At 39.7% G+C, this 16,171-nt stretch overlaps 1 protein-coding gene across 2 annotated transcripts in view; it reads left to right on the top strand.

The window, feature by feature from the left end:
- cntnap2a (contactin associated protein 2a) overlaps positions 1–16,171 on the top strand; it is a 214,305-nt gene that overhangs the window by 664 nt on the left and 197,470 nt on the right. The gene's annotated exons all lie outside the window — the stretch shown is intronic.

Here is a 16,171-nt window from a genome sequence, read left to right on the forward strand (position 1 = left end):
CCGAGTCTGTGTGAGGCAGGGTTATTGACCGGCGGGGCTGCAGGTATCTCAGGGAGGTGTCAGCTTGTGGCTTATACCGGAGCACAAGAACCAGGGTCCACATGAGGAGGGGAGACTGAGCGGTTTAACTCCTGAGTTCAGACCTACCAGTGATAACTCCTCAGGATCTCTGGTGTCTAGATTCAAGCGCTGGTTGGGTGATTCTGAATTTGGTGTTCAGGGCATCAATATAGAGCTGGTTTACTGACATTTGTAAGTGTTCAACATTTGTGTGTGTTTCTTCAAAATCCTGGCAGTCATGTTAAGGGATGGACATTTTAAACCCTCACTTATTTAAATATAGCCTACCTCATTTTTTAAAACTTTCAGGATTTCTAGTCTTAACATTATATAAGATCATTATATTTGTTTTCTGACTATTGCTCTTAATTTGGCCTTCATAAAATGACATTCAGAAACATTGATGAGATTTCTAAGTTAGTCAAAGCTTCACTGTCAGTTGAAGATTTCAAATGTTGAAGCTATACTTGTGCACTCTGATTGGCTACGTGTTGCTGATACTGTAAGCGAAGTTTCTGTAAAATGTAAAGTTTGATATGTCTCTCCACGTTAACCAAGTCAAGCTTTTTATTTTATTTTATTTTTCAGAAAACTTTCAACACAATGTATTAGTCCAAGATGAATACTTAATTGATCACGCATGCCCCACATTTATACTTTATCTCGAAAAAATACTAAATCCCTGAACTACAATTTGCAATTTCAGCATCGAGTAGTTTCTTTAGTATAGAATTCATGATATGTGACATTTCCGGCTGTATAGGTCACTATATTTCTTCTCATTGTACCTATAGATGGATTTTGCCTTCTCGTTGATAACGTTGAGCTCCCACCCGCTATTATTTCTTCCAGCCATCTTTAATGAGACAGCTCTTTTTGGTTCTGTCTTCTTGAATCTTTCACACTTGGTTCGGTGTTATTTCGGGGTCGCTGACGGTGACTGAGCCAGTGTGCCTGTGGGACTGATTCCCCGGTGATCGCCGGTTCTTCTCGGGTCCCGCATGAATGTGTCCGTGGACGCGGCTCATGAATCATCCCGTCCGACAGACAACAGAAAGAAGTCATTTTCCTGTGTCTGTGTGCGCGCCAGTGAGTGTTAAAGAAAAGAAAAAAGGAAGAGAAGCTAGAGAAGAGCTGTGGGTATTAGGTGCCAAATGAAAATCACTTTATTCATACAACTTATTGATCCCTTTATGCAAATCTTTGCTCGTCTTGTTGTCGTCAGTCTGCAAATCTGATGGTTCAGTCTGATGAGGGTCCTTGGAACAGGCTGGAAGTTCACTTTAATACTTTTTATGAATGATGTTCAAAATGTTGAGTTGAATCATTCATCATTAAATAAAAAGCAAATCTAAAATATTTCTTATCATATAAGAAATAACGCCAAAGCGTTGTTACAAATGTGAATGCAATTTGAAATCTCAGGTAGCCACACCAAATTGACTCCTTAACTATATCTTTCATGCAAATACTGTAATGCTCAATTCACATTATCATGCGAGCTCGAGTCCTTATGTGAATTCTTCCGAATAACTGTGAGGAAAATGTAACTTCATATACTGGTTGAAGCTTCCAACAAGTTTAATACAAATCCTGAGAGAGAGAGTCCTAACAAACAGTATGTCGAAGCATCAGTTCCACCCCTGAGCTTATGTGTGATTGCTGACTCTGGGGCTTGATGTGAAACACCAATGAGCCATATGGTCCAATGGTCCAATGGTCTGAGGCAAGAACTTAAAAAAGCTAAACATTTCCACCTTACTGGGGGCAAACACACTCCGGCTCAGTGGGGCTAGTTGACCCATTGACTGTGTCAAGTCTCCAATATACACTCTGAGAAGAATGAAAATGCATCTTTTTTGTAGACATTTTTGTGCATTTGTACGTTCCTCTATATGTTAGGTTATGGTTCTACAAAGCAGGGGTTAACTTTTCTTCAAGGAAATCTTGTCTTAAAGCATCCATCAGTTTTATGCATACCATAATCCCTTTACATCTATTTTGAAAAAAAAAATAATGAATGAAAGTACATCCAAGGAAAAAGGAATCTTTAGCACAAATGTAAATCACCTCACAGATGTAAAGATACTGGCATAGGTACTCACACAACAGAATAAAAGTATGTCTTGGCTCTGTTTTGCTTAAGCTGTTAGCTGTAAAAGGTTTCCACTATACATTATGTAAATGAGTTAGTGTAGCGTCTTAGAGTCAAGGTCTCTCCCCGTCTACCATGTTTCTCTAATGACTGAGACAGTCCTTCTTTGCTGTTAAAGTCAACATGGTTTTCTGATTAAGTTTGTTAAAAAGGGAAAAAAGGATCAGCCTAATGCATATAGTGCTGTATGTGAATTTATTACATCAAGTATGCTTTTAATGCTAAATTGTTTCGCAAAGTCAAACACCATTATTCAGTGTCAGCAGTTCTTTTTTAACCATGGTGCTGAAAACACCTAACCTCTCCCATCATTATCTAAATCTAAACTCTCTTGATTTGTTTTGATCCACTGCTGTTCATCACTCCCTGTGTAAAGGACAGGATTCACATCTTTTAACATTCTCAGCACCAGTGAGTGTAGAGGATGTGCCTGTGAGTCAGTGTGTTGGTGACACTGTGTGTGTAGCTGAATAGGATGCCCTTAGAGCCTGTCTGATGAAGAATGGGATTAGCCTTTTCTTAACTCATTAAGCATGTCGGGCCATTTGACATCAGTCTGGTTGGACCTCAGGGGCCCTGCAGGTTAACACTGGGTTTCCTGTTTAACCTCCAGTGTTAGGGAGAGGTGAACGACATGTGAATTAACTAGTAGTTTAAGTACATTTTGCAGTAGCTCTCTAGCAATTCAGTTTGTTAAATTATTTGAATATGTTGGGTTTCTTTGTGTCCTCTACACTGTAGATGAACCTTTGTTGACAATCCCCCTTTATTTCCAGCCTCACAGTTGAGACACATTTATCAGGCAGCCATCGCCACACACTTGACCTTTGTGCTGTGCATGTGCAGAAAGGTTGGTGCACCCATTGCTTCACACAGCGACGGTGTCATTGTGGATAGATTTCCCGAAGCTCACTCTGAAGAACAACCACTGCGAGACTAATAAAGAACATATTGCAAATGACAAATCATGCACCTTCTGCAATAAGATAAGCTCAGTGTCACTTCTTGAAGACGTTTGACTTTTTGTGATTGTGTGTGTTTTTTATTTTTAGAATATCAGATTTTCAGATTTGGCTATGCCGAAGGTTTAACTTCTTTTATTGCAAAGAAAGCAGTAGACTGCAAATCTATGCCTTTAAAGTGACTTTCCTCACACTGTGTTTACAACATGAGACAATGATGGTGTTTAGTTTCATCTTAATACCAACACAAATGTTCTGAGTTGTGTTTGAAGTTCACTGAGAAGCCAGATCTGCTGAAGCTTTTTTATGAAAGTGGCTTATTTTAAGAGCGGCTGAGCCCGTCAAACAAGAGAATAATCTGGAATATCCTTACACTCCTACAGTCACATCAGTGGAAGCACAGAAAGTTTTGCTCATTCATGACCTCAAATCAGTCACAGATAAGAATCACATTTTCAGCCGTATTCTATAATTGTCTTGAAACCAACGCGGGTAAACCTGCCTTGTTCCGTGTCTTTGTGTGTGTAAGCATGTGTGAGATGACTCCCAGTAGGAGGTGGTAATAATTGGATTAGGGCTAAAGGAATCAGACTGGTTTGTCTTGGATTAAATCAGATCAGTAAGTGTTGTTTGGTTTTGTCTGGTCTCTGTGTGTGCACATTCTTGTATTTTTGGGCATGTGTGTGTGACCACATTTATCATGCATGGCTTCAAGTGAGCGAGAGCTCGGAAGCAAGGTCTAGCTGTTAATTGCGCTTCCATTTTTCTCCTTCACCCCGTCCTCCTCTGTTTAAATTGCTCCCTTCCGCCTGCTTGCTTTTCCTTAATCTATCGCTCCTTTGCGCTCCATCTTTATTCAATAAATCTCTCTCAACTTCCTTTCCTAATTCCTCAACTCTGGCCCCCAATGCTTCATTTTTGTCCCTACTGGTTCATCCCTAACCTCACCTGGTGGTTCTTCTTTCTCTCTTCTCCTCATTTACCTTTCTTCCTCTGATGAGTTTCTCGCTCATCAGTTGAGTCTGTTTTTCCTCACTATAACCTCTTTCCTCCCTCCTTGTATTTTGCCTCCTCTTTTCCCAACACCTAGTCTCTATCCTTGCAATCTGTCCCTTATTTTTCTCCTTTACTAAGTTTGACAAAAAGAAGTAAACACTTTCAAGGAATTACGGTAAGTTGATGTGTTTGTTTTTGCATGCTCATGCAAACGTTCTGTGTTGTCCACTGCACAAGCCAGACCGACAGGGATCCATGCAGCTAAACACACATGGCCAATCAGCGGCTCCTTGTTCACTACAGTACGGCTTTTAATGTGTTTCCTGCTCCATCAGCGTATGAAAGTACCTGTGAGACACAAATGCTTGACCCATAAGCCCCTGCTTTCTAAAGAGCTCTCTATTTTCCGTGCACAAGGAACTAGAAGCACCTCGTTTTACAGCAACACAAAATAAGTGGGAAATATTTTGCTTTGGAAGAATAACTTAACACATTTCAAAGGAAGGAATTATGACAATTATAGCTAAAGAGCCCTCACTATCTCAATTTATTTTTTAATGTTGTATATTTTTTAGACAGGCAACTAGTGATAAATGGCTAAAATATTCATACACGCATGATAATGAAGAGGTATTCAACTGATTTTCTTTTAAATGTTTTGGATCCTCAGCATGAAGGACGTCTCTAAGTAAGAAAAAAAAAATCATTTTCTATCTCCTGTCAGATTTATACTCAGACTGCTGCACCAGTCTCCTTAGAAAATCAACATTTCTGTCTCTTAAGTGATGCTTCTGCAGGGCTTTCTATGCTTCATCATGGGAGCATGGTCACAATGACACAAATGTACACTGACATGTCGTGCAGTGTAATTCCTTCAACATAGTCAGTAATGTAACATGCAAACGCACTCCCACACACACACAGGCCCACATCATGCAGCTCACAAATTAGCTTTATAACTCCTCTGTCCTCCCTATGTGGAAATGTTTCAGACTTCACTGCATTAATTGAAAACTGAACCAGTAATTGGCACTGTGCAGGTGCATAATTAGGTTATTCTGCATCTAGAGATATTGAAATGTGCACTGGCATTTCCGTACATGCCACTATAAGTCTGTGCGTATGTGCGTGTGGGAATTCCAGGATCTGAAGGTTATTCTAGTGGATGTGCTGTCATTAGGACCCGTCAGAATCTGTCCACCTCGTTAGAGGAGTGTCTCTGAGACGAGGAGCGGGATTGCATGATAGGGAGAGGAAGAGAGAGGGACTGTTAGAGCAGGAGATGATGTTTATCACAGAGCAGAGAGGCAGCTTGAGGAAAGACGGTCAGGAGGCGAGGATTCTCTCTGACACCTTGTCATTCAATATGACTGCTGTTGTTATAATCCGAAGCTGCAACAGAGTGCAGCAGTTGTGTTAGTCAGAGAATGGACCATGTTCTCATCCAATACTGCACGCCCCTTTGGTAGTACCTGGCTTTTAAAAAAAAAGTCTTGATTGATAATGCGACAGCCTGCATGAAAGATCTTCAGTTAATCTAAGTAAAAATCAGTTCACTGCACACCATCATCATCAGGATTAGGTTTACGAGTTTCTATTGGACTCAAAGTGTGAACGGGATGAAGGAGGGAAGAAGCAGGTAGAACATAAAGCTCAAACCAATTCAACTTTAAAACAGTAAATAAATAAAAGTTGCATATTAAAATAGAAAAAATACATTTGGTTATCTTTTACTTTAATGTCAAACAAAGTTGCTGATGTATGAGATGATACCCTGAAAACCTTAATTTTGAATGAAGCCTTAAAAGAATGGCCTTGCACTCTCATGAGCTCAGTTCTGTTTTGATTTATAATCCATTGAAAGTCATCATGTAGGCAGATGAAATTGCACAATGAGCACTGAGTATGTAAAAAATAATTTGCAGAGGAGGATGTGACTCAGGCTTTAAACCTCATTATTGCCATTGATGGGGAATGTTGAATACAATGATTGAGATACTACAACTGTATCATCAGTACTGTGTGCCTGTAGGACAGCGGCCTTCAAATCCCAGTTCTGAATGAAATGACAAGTGATGGTGAGAGCTGTCCACAAGTGTATAGTAACCAAGCAGCAACCTCCGTTCTCGAAAGATGAAGCCAATGTGGCGACACAAGACTTGATTGTCAAGCTGATTGCACCTGTAAGAAATATGACATGACAGTATTAAGATCTGGGCTACCCCATGTTTCTCAATTCTACTTGATGCAGCTGCAAGATTAAGAAAGGCTAAAAGGTTTTCACAAATCTCTACACAACAGAGTTGGAATCTTGTTTATTTCAGCATTAAATAAACAGTTTAATCAGCAGGAGGAAGCAAGCCAATTCAATACGAACCTTGCCTGGATTGATCTCAGGGTGAATGTTGGTATTGACCTACAGGGAGTTGGAGGTATCAGACCACTTTAAAGTTGTGTAAATGAAGCTAATCCACATCATCAGAGTCAAAGCAACAGTGTCAAAAGTATTCCCACCCACAAGTTCAGCCAATCAGTTTCTGTGTGGTTGGTCAGGGTACATCCAGAGACTTAACATAAAGCATTGCCATTAATGATCGGAGCCTCATTCAAATGTTTGTGAAATGATAGTTACATGCTGCATACAATTGTTCATGCAATATTTGACGGAAAATCTAAAACTTTAGGCACTGAACTACCTTGCAGAGGATCAGTCCATTGTTGTTTTTTAAAATAATCTTTGATAAACATATAACAAAAAGCATTCAGGGAAAAATCTGATCCTGTTTTAGTTCTTGATGCTGTTCTCACTCTCCTTTCAGTCATTTTTTGAATTTTAGATTAAAGTTTTAGGCTTTTCTTAAGCCACAAACGTCCTTAGTGTTAATCCTTATTAGTCATCAATCATTTCAAAGTTGAAGTAATTGAGACCACAATGAGGTTGAGTTTATGACTGAGACATAGAACCTATACATTGTACATTTTAACTCGATCATGAAAATGATAATCAACACAGATTGTTAAGTCTTTACAGTTTGTCAGTGATCCAGCAAAAACAAACCTAATCATAACTTACATAGAGTTACATAACGTCTATATGTTGCTATAGAGCTGTATTTAGCATACTAGTCGAGTTAAATCGTTTCCATTGCTTCTCTCTCGGTTGAGTTTAACCTATATTCTGCAACATTAACCCTTTGATCTGCACAAGCCTGATGGTAAGCATGATGAATCTGAGGATTACACATTAGCAACTGTAGCACAACATCTGTTCAACTGTCTCACTGGTGCACACACACACACACACACACACACACACACACACACACACACACACACACACACACACACACACACACACACAAACCCGTACTCTGTTCATTCATATACAGACCCTTCCCTTTCTGTCATAATGGATGTTGGATATCTCACAACCAGCTCATGTGGAAGAGTGTTGTGGAAAAAGGGCATTGTGCCGCAGCTAAGACAAATGTTATTACTCACAGCCTTTGCATTCAATTTGTTTCTGAAGCTGCTTGAATACCCCATTTAAAACCTAAGATTAAGTGAATTAATCTTTTGGGGTTGTTCCATTGAAAAAAAACCCTTCTGCTTTTTCGCTTTCGGCTCTGAGGAAAAGCAGTGAGGCAGAATGGGAACATACTATAGCCAGCCAGTCACATTGAAAACATAACTTTTGTATTTCTGTGTGTGTGTGTGTGTGTGTGTGTTTGTGTGTGTGTGTGTGTGTGTGTGTGTGTGTGTGTGTGTGTGTGTGTGTGTGTGTGTGTCTATTTTAGTATAGTGATACTACAGTATGTGACACACCATTTGTGTGTACAAGTGTTTGCAGAATTAGAAAGTGAAATGAAAAGTGAATGCAACTGGGAGAGCTATCAGGATCTGTGTTTTTTTTTGTAACATGTACAACAATTCTGCTACTCTACGTCTTCCAGGGGACGTTACACAGTGAGAGAAATGTATCTGATTGGATTGATGTAAATGCATGATTAGATCTGTTGGTTTGCTGTCAATAGAATTTTGTAGTGTCAACTGTTTTTTTTATTGCAGACGTGTGTGTATGTGTGTGTGTGTGTGTGTTGAATTAAGTGAATTCAAGGGTGCAAAAAGATGCATTCTTGTGTGTACTTTGCATGCGTTGTGCTCCTGTTCATGTTGGGTGTGTGAGTGTGAGTGGGTGGGTGGGAGGACTGGCTGAGCCTGGAGGAGACAGTGATTAAAGTGCACAGTAATTGGGATGTCAGCCGGGCCTGCTCTCTTGCTGAATCTTGGAACCCTGGTTATATTTGTCTAAATCTTGATCAATAATTATCAGTCACACAACAAACCCATTTTCTAACATCTACTAGAACCAAATACTGAAAGCCTAAGTGACTTTAATCAAAAATTAAGCTCAATTAAGCTGATTTCAAGTTCAAGTGGAAGACAAAGCTCTGTTGCAGCAACCCTAATATTGTAATCTCGCCCTACTGACAAGCCATCAGCAGGTGTCGGACAATAAACACCAACACAGATGTGTTCATTGTATTCCCTTTTTGTGTGGATAAAATGTAGCTGTTTAGGTCGCAAACCTCGGTCAGGAAGTTTGAGAGCATGCCTAAATATACTGAATGGAACAGGAAAGTTTGCCTATTAGAGCAAGGCAAAATGTGAAAACTGCCGTAACGGTTCCCATGAATTGGTGAAATACATTGATTTTAAAGGATAGCTATCCACCTGCTTTTGTCATTCTCTTAAAAACCATTCCAAAAAATAGTAAGTGTGGGTCTTGTGTTTTGTACTCTGTGCGATGCCAGTAATAGAGGAGAAATAACAATTCTGTTGCAGTCAGCTTTTGGCAAATCCATGTCGACTCTTCTGCCAAGCCAGGTTTTAGAAAAGTTGTGCAGGAAATCAAACAAAAGCAATCCAATATTTTTTTTTAAAATCCCTCTGATTTCCACTTATATTCATAACTGAATACATTGTAAAGCACTGTAGCGTGTCAGTGGAACCTTAACATGATGATCAAAACACTGACGAGTTACAGAGAGTAAGGATCCAATACTATCAGTACAGATGCATCCTGGGTAATCTCTGGTTGTATTTCTGAGCAATGATATCCTGCTTCTGTATTGCATAAACTTAACTACTGTGCTGGGATCATGTATTAGTGCAATATACAATTATTCACAATATTTACCATTAACTAGTTGCTTATTAGCATGCTAATTAGTAGCATACTGGCTGTTTATTAGTCATTAATAAGCACTTATTAGTACCTTATTATACATGACCGTGGTTTAAAGCTTATAGTCCTTTAACTAAGAGTTTGCCCTTATAAAGTAGATATTAACAAAAGTCTATTAAGATAAAAAAAAATCATGGACATAAAAATGTCTGGAATAACTTCAGTTTCTTGCATTTCCACATTGGCTGTATTTCTCAAAAAGTGGAGGCTGCTGCTTACTTGTTTGCTTCAGCTTAGACAGTACAGACAAAACTCTGTTTTAAAGGTGTAAGCATTCAAAAGAGCTTTCCAAAGCTTTCACACATGCAAGTTTGTGTGACTTTGGGTGGGAGGCAAAGAGTCTTCTCAGAAAACCAAACTTGTTTTTAGTCAATGTGAATGTCAGTGTACAGTAGAGGCTCGGTGGGTGTCTAGATTGAGATTGTGTGATGAAAATAAACTATATCTCTGTGTGCACAAAAAGAAGAATATGGGAGAGTTGGGGTTAGATGTGTACTCAGTCCTTTAGCTCTGGTTCAAGGTTCTGATTTAGTGTGAGCTGGGATTAGTCAGACAGGGGTCACTGCTTCCTCTTTCCACCTCTCTCTCACCTGCCTTCTCTCCGCTGCCCTCTTTAATTTCTCTCTCACTGTGGCTTTCTTTCCTCACTACCCTGATCCTGATCCGTCTTTGTCTACGTGTTTGTCTCCTCATTTCTCTCTTTCATACCCAGACTGTTGAGTTCACTCAGTTTGACTCTTACATCCCTCTTAACCACTCCATTCTTCTTTCTCTCTGTTTAACACTGCTTTGTTTCTGTCTCTATTTGTGCAGCTTCTCCACTCATATCTACACCATCGGACTTACTGCTTCTCCTGCTGTCTGTACCTGCTGTTTGGATCTACTGTTTATCACTAGCTCTGTGTGAATTTTCTCTCCTTCAGATACTAATGGTGTGGAATTCAATGCACTTTTACACCGCAGGTCAAACTTACACATTGACACACTGATGGCAGAGGCTGCTATGTAAAGTCTTAACTAATCCAAACATGCACATTCACACAACAACAGAGAAGCAGGAGAAACTTGAGGTTTAGTATCTTGCCCAAGGACACAGCAGACATGTTGCTGGGGGATTGAACCCTTACGGTTGAGAAACCTTGCGATTGAGAGACGACTGACTCCACCACTGAACCACAGCCGCCCCTACTTAGTCATCAGAAATTTGCCAGGCCATTGCCCTGTGATAGAGACAAGTTTTAGAATTTTTTATTTTTGTTCTTTAGCTTTCAATTAGTCCCTTTTACAAAAAAAATAGTCCCCTAGATTCCTTCAATGCTTGCTTCAGTGACTTTCATTCAGACCCTTTGCAATAACTGGCATAATGTAACTTGACTTTCTAACTACACCTTATAAACTCATACTTGTGGAAAATGTCAGGTCTTAAACCTGAAGGTTTAAAAGGTTTGTTCTGATTGGTGGAAGTTATATCAAGCAAAAACTGACATTTTCATATACAATACCATTGACACATATTACAAGCATCTGCAGTCTTTCCACAAATTGACAAGCAAATGCTACACTTTTTAGAATGTTTTAATGCTATTCATTTCATGTTCCTGTTGAAAACTGTTCTTGGAAGAACAGTTCCCTTTCCTGCCACCGTCCCCCGTCTCACACCGTCTGCTAATATGCTCTCCAGAAATAATTACAGTTAATCCCGCCCTCAATATAAAAGGTCCAATTAAAAACTAATATATTCCGTGTGAGTTTATTAACAATGAGCTCAATTTAAAGCTTCTGAATGAGCCAAAAAGACAATATTTAAGACAGAAACAGACTGAGTCAGGTCAATTAATTTGGAATTTAATTAATTCCCCGTAAAACTGTTCAATGTAATGAGTGCACACCATTGAAAATCACAGTATGATTCACTTTCACAATTTGATCCCACATATTAATAGATGGGAATTAGTCTTGATATCGTGACTTAATAAAAGCCCATTCTGTCTGCTGGCATCTCTTTCAGTCATCTAGTGATGAAATGATGATGGCCAACATGAAAGGGATTACTAGATCAGTTTCAGATTTGTAATCTGTGTCTGGGATGGACAGTGGATGTGAATGTGCGGACACACAAATATGCAGGCTAGTTGACAGGAAACAGGAATTCTGATTCATGTTTTTAACTACTCAGTAGGCACTATACTCTTGTATTTCTGACACTTGAATGCATGATAAAATATGTATACACTCTGATTTCTGCATCCCCGTCTGGTGTGAATGTTGCATGTTTATCTGTATCTGTATCTGCATTGTTTGGACAATGTACAAGCACACTCAACATGCAATGCAGCAGGAGATATCGATCGACTGTGAGAACGAAGGAGAGGTGAATGCTCTTTGACATTCTCTGAAGGACGTGGTGTAAAGTTCTGCCCTTAAAGCTCAGTGTGAGGTCTGACTTGTTGGATGTGAAGCTGGACTGGTGAATGCATTTAGGTGTGTTAGTCAAGTCTAACGGTCTCTGGTATCAGTCTCAATGCTGGGACACTGCAGTAGCAAGTGGAGCCAAAAAGGTTACATTTATCTAGGCATACGCCCATAGAGAACCATACAGTAAACACATAAAGTCAACAGGCTACTTTTACCTCGAAGATGGAGGCGGTACATGGAGAGAGGAACAGAGGAGAAGGGCAGTGGAAGTGTTGTGTTTAGTCAGCAGATTGTGTCAGCCAGCTAATGGAAAGCCTCTCCCTGAATGGGATTCTAAACCATTAGCTACTTGGACACTTCCCAGGGTGGTAATGGGTGATGTTGTGAAATAATGTGGAGTATGTGTGTCCAATTTACCTCTGTGCAAAATTGTGCACCCAGGCGTGCTTGCAGGTGGGCTTGCATGTGCCAATAGGCGTTTTTGGACCACAGGAATTTCTTTATGATTCTGGGAACTGTTGGAAACCTCCCCCTTTTGCAGTGCAAATGAAGACAAGTCCCTGTGGTGTGTAGTTCTCAGGGAACTCCCTCGTGGACCGTTCCGCTTCAAAAAGCCTGCATAACTGTTTGGTTTGACATTATGTAAACATTATGCATCTTTTCAGTACCTCAGTTTATTTCCTGTTTGGCTTGCAGCTACTTGAGCAATATCTTTGTGAAAGTGCTGTATCAAAAAACTCTTTCATACTGACACTAGCTAACGTCCATTTCTCATTAATTGAATAATGTCTACCTTAGCTCATTCAACATTTTATAATCACAGTCTGCACACTTACACACAAATAGTGCTGCTCAATACAATAAAAGGGAAACACTGTAATCACTGACTGATTGTATAATTGGATGACAAAGATGCCAGAGTGGGCGTGAGAGCAGTTTTGAAGTGCACTTTTCTTTACAAAACACTTGTCATACTGCTCTTGGGCAAGGCACTTGACCTCTCAATCCCGCAGGTCAAATGTGCATCAGATTCTAAGTGCAAACGATTCAGCCACCATGGAGCATCAGAGCAAAATACAGCATCTGTTTAAGGCTATATCACATCTCAGACAACAACGCGATAGAATCTTTTCACTGAAACACCAACATGATTTAGTCAAATTATAAATAAACTTTCATTGGTATGAATAAAAAGCAATAAAGCCACATGAATCCATGATTGATTGTTGCTGTTGAGCAAATACAGGAACATTATCTTCATAGAATAATTGTGATTTAATAAGAAAAACCTTGAATGTCACAGCGGAGAAAAAACACCATCTTACTGCATCATTCACAGCTTCTTTTCTGTTCATGGGCTTTTGATGTGCTGATCAAAAATTTGCATTTTAAGTAAATCTACCTGTTTCAGAAATGATAGGCTCAAACTGTATATATATATATATATATATATATATATATATATATATGTGTGTGTGTGTGTGTGAAAACTTCTCCCATGAAGGAGGAGTATGTTACATGATCCCACCGGTCACAATTGTGATCAATTTATAAAACAAATATTTATTTCAAAGGGCTCCTAATGAAATATGAATCTTGAAAAAAATCAATTACAGGCTTTTCGAGCTTTGGTAGGCATTTGTCATTTTAAATCTTTTTAATATTGAAAACAGTCAGAATATGGCTGGACTGCAACCTTTAAGACTGCTCAGATGAATAATAGGACAATATTGGAGATTCATGACTGACAAATATGTAAGCACTATATATATACATATACATATACAGCATCCAAACCTGGTCAATGTTTATTTAATACAGACTTCCATTTGCATTTCCAGGAAATATTAGTGTTTTTTGCTATTTCATGGCTCTTCCCTCTAAGATTACATCAGGGATCCCCAATTATTTCCTTGTTATCCCAAAGCTGTAATATAAAGTGATAAAAAACAACCTGCTTAAAATCCAATTTGCGCTGAACAATAACTCATGCTGACTAGTTACACTCACACACACAGGCATGCATTGTCTGTGTTCAAGCTGTTTCAATGACTACCCACCATTTCAAGTGCAGCATAACAGCAGCAGGTCTCCCTCTTCACTAAAGAGAGCCTCTCTTGACTACGCTGAAAGAATGGCCTGCTAGACAAATCCACTAAAATCCAAAGTGCCTCCACAGTGACAAAAGTGAAACCTTTTTTTATGTCAAGGAAAAAAAAAATCAAAGCCTCAAAAAGTAAGACACCCTGAGGATTCTTCTCTGGAGTTTATCGCTGAAGAAACATGGACCGTTCATGTTTCCATAGTAATAGTTCTTCATGGAGAAAGTCGTGCCGATGAGACAAGAAGAATCAATCCTTGGCCAGTGGGTACATATGGTTCCAGAGGTGGGGCTCGTAATAACTACACCCTCTGATTTCTTTTTCTACTGCTCAAAGTTATGTTTTGTCCTGAGTATGTTCGGGGGCCTCCTCCCCACCCTGTGAGAGCTGTGAATGGAGTTTTATATGGCTGTAAATATTGATGCTGTGAGAACGGTACAGGATAGCAAAACAGCTCCTCAGTACTGAGGGAGGAGGATAACATGAAGGAATGATCAAAATGATTCCTGCAGGCTATTAGCATTCAATTATAAATGTTTTGTTGTATGCATAATGCACGATGTGTTTGGGGGGGGTTGTGTGTTTGAGCAACTTTGTGTTTTTTGTGATGAACTGATACACAGACTGTTCTCTCAGATTCCCATTCATATCTAACGTGAGACTTCAGGTAACGCCTCTTCAACTGACAAACTGGGAAAGACACTGAGGGCCGTGTAGTTGGATCATTTGTCCGGCCTTTTAAAATGTACGACAACAATCTGACCCCTTTCCGTTCAGTTTAATAATAAATCTTTCTTGACAATTGACAGTAATGACTCAATGTAGAGCACAGCAGCTTGTTAACTTCATTAACAGAGTGTCAAATCGGCGCGTTCACATCATTGGTAGATTGGGGGAAATGGATTATTTCCGCCTCAAACTCTGACTCGACGCCGACTGTATCTATGTCTTTAAATCGTCACTGAACTTCCAGACCTTCATCCTGCCAAAGAAATATGTCAAAAATCACATCAATTTAGTCTCCTACAGATCTTGAGCTATTAATCGACATTTTAGTTTTCTAGTTTTTTAACTGTTATTACCTCTAAACCTGCATCAGCCAAACATTTCAAAATCATTTACAGGAAGTAAGCTGCCAGAATACAACAATATCTCACCTGATCTTAAAACCCTCCATTGGCTTCCTCCAATATTCATAAAAAACAACAAGATCCTTTTAAAGCACTGCACGACCTCATCCCCTTATCCTCCTCGTTGCTTTAAGCTTTATTATGGCACAACCATCATTAACACCCAGCCTTGTACTGATTTAAAACCTTCCTGCTCCTCGAGTCGCTAAGACGGCCTTCTTTAAACCTTCTTCAGACTTTTCTTTTGTGAGAGCAACCCACTCACTGCTGTCAGAACAGGCTCTCTCCTCTCCACCCTCGGCGCACAAAACTCTTCTCTTCTCTCTAAGTTCTCCTTGATTCCTCAAATCCACTCTTCTTTTAACCTCCTCTCCTTTTGTATTTGTCACCCGCCACAGAGTGAAGAACAAAACACAAAAAAAACATTTGCCCGTGATCTCTCTAACGCTCATAAGCGTCCTCCCACTAACAGACACTCGCTCTCACTCTCTTTCACACACACACACACACACACACACACACACACACACACACACACACACACACACACATACACACGCACACACACGCACACACACACACACACACACACACACACACACACACACACACACACACACACACACACACACACACACACACACACACACACACATACACACACACAAACTACAACGCATGCAGGCAGACCAACTGAAGGTGCAGATTGAGTGTGAGCGGAGAGGAGAGAGGGGAAACAATTTAAGAAATGAAGAGAAGTGACAGCTTGTTCATATACACACATACTGTATGCAGGATAGAAAACCTGAATGCTCTACTTTTGCTCGTCCAAGCCTCCTTTTTCATTATTAATTCTTCAGGTTTAAATACTTAACGATTCTTCATGATAAATATGACACTGTGCACATGAAGAAGAAAAAAAGGAAGAGCTGATAAAAATGTGGGTTAGGGTGAGAAAGGAGCAAATGGAACAGACAGATTGAGAGCAGGGAAAAGAGAATATGACACTCAATGAGAGGAGGAACGGTTTGCAAAGACAGAGAGAGAGAGATGCATGTCAGGCGGAGAAAAGGACACAGTAATGTGTGGGAGAATGTTGCTAC

This window comes from Labrus bergylta, chromosome 20, assembly GCF_963930695.1.
Source record: "Labrus bergylta chromosome 20, fLabBer1.1, whole genome shotgun sequence".
Lineage (NCBI taxonomy): Eukaryota > Metazoa > Chordata > Actinopteri > Labriformes > Labridae > Labrus > Labrus bergylta.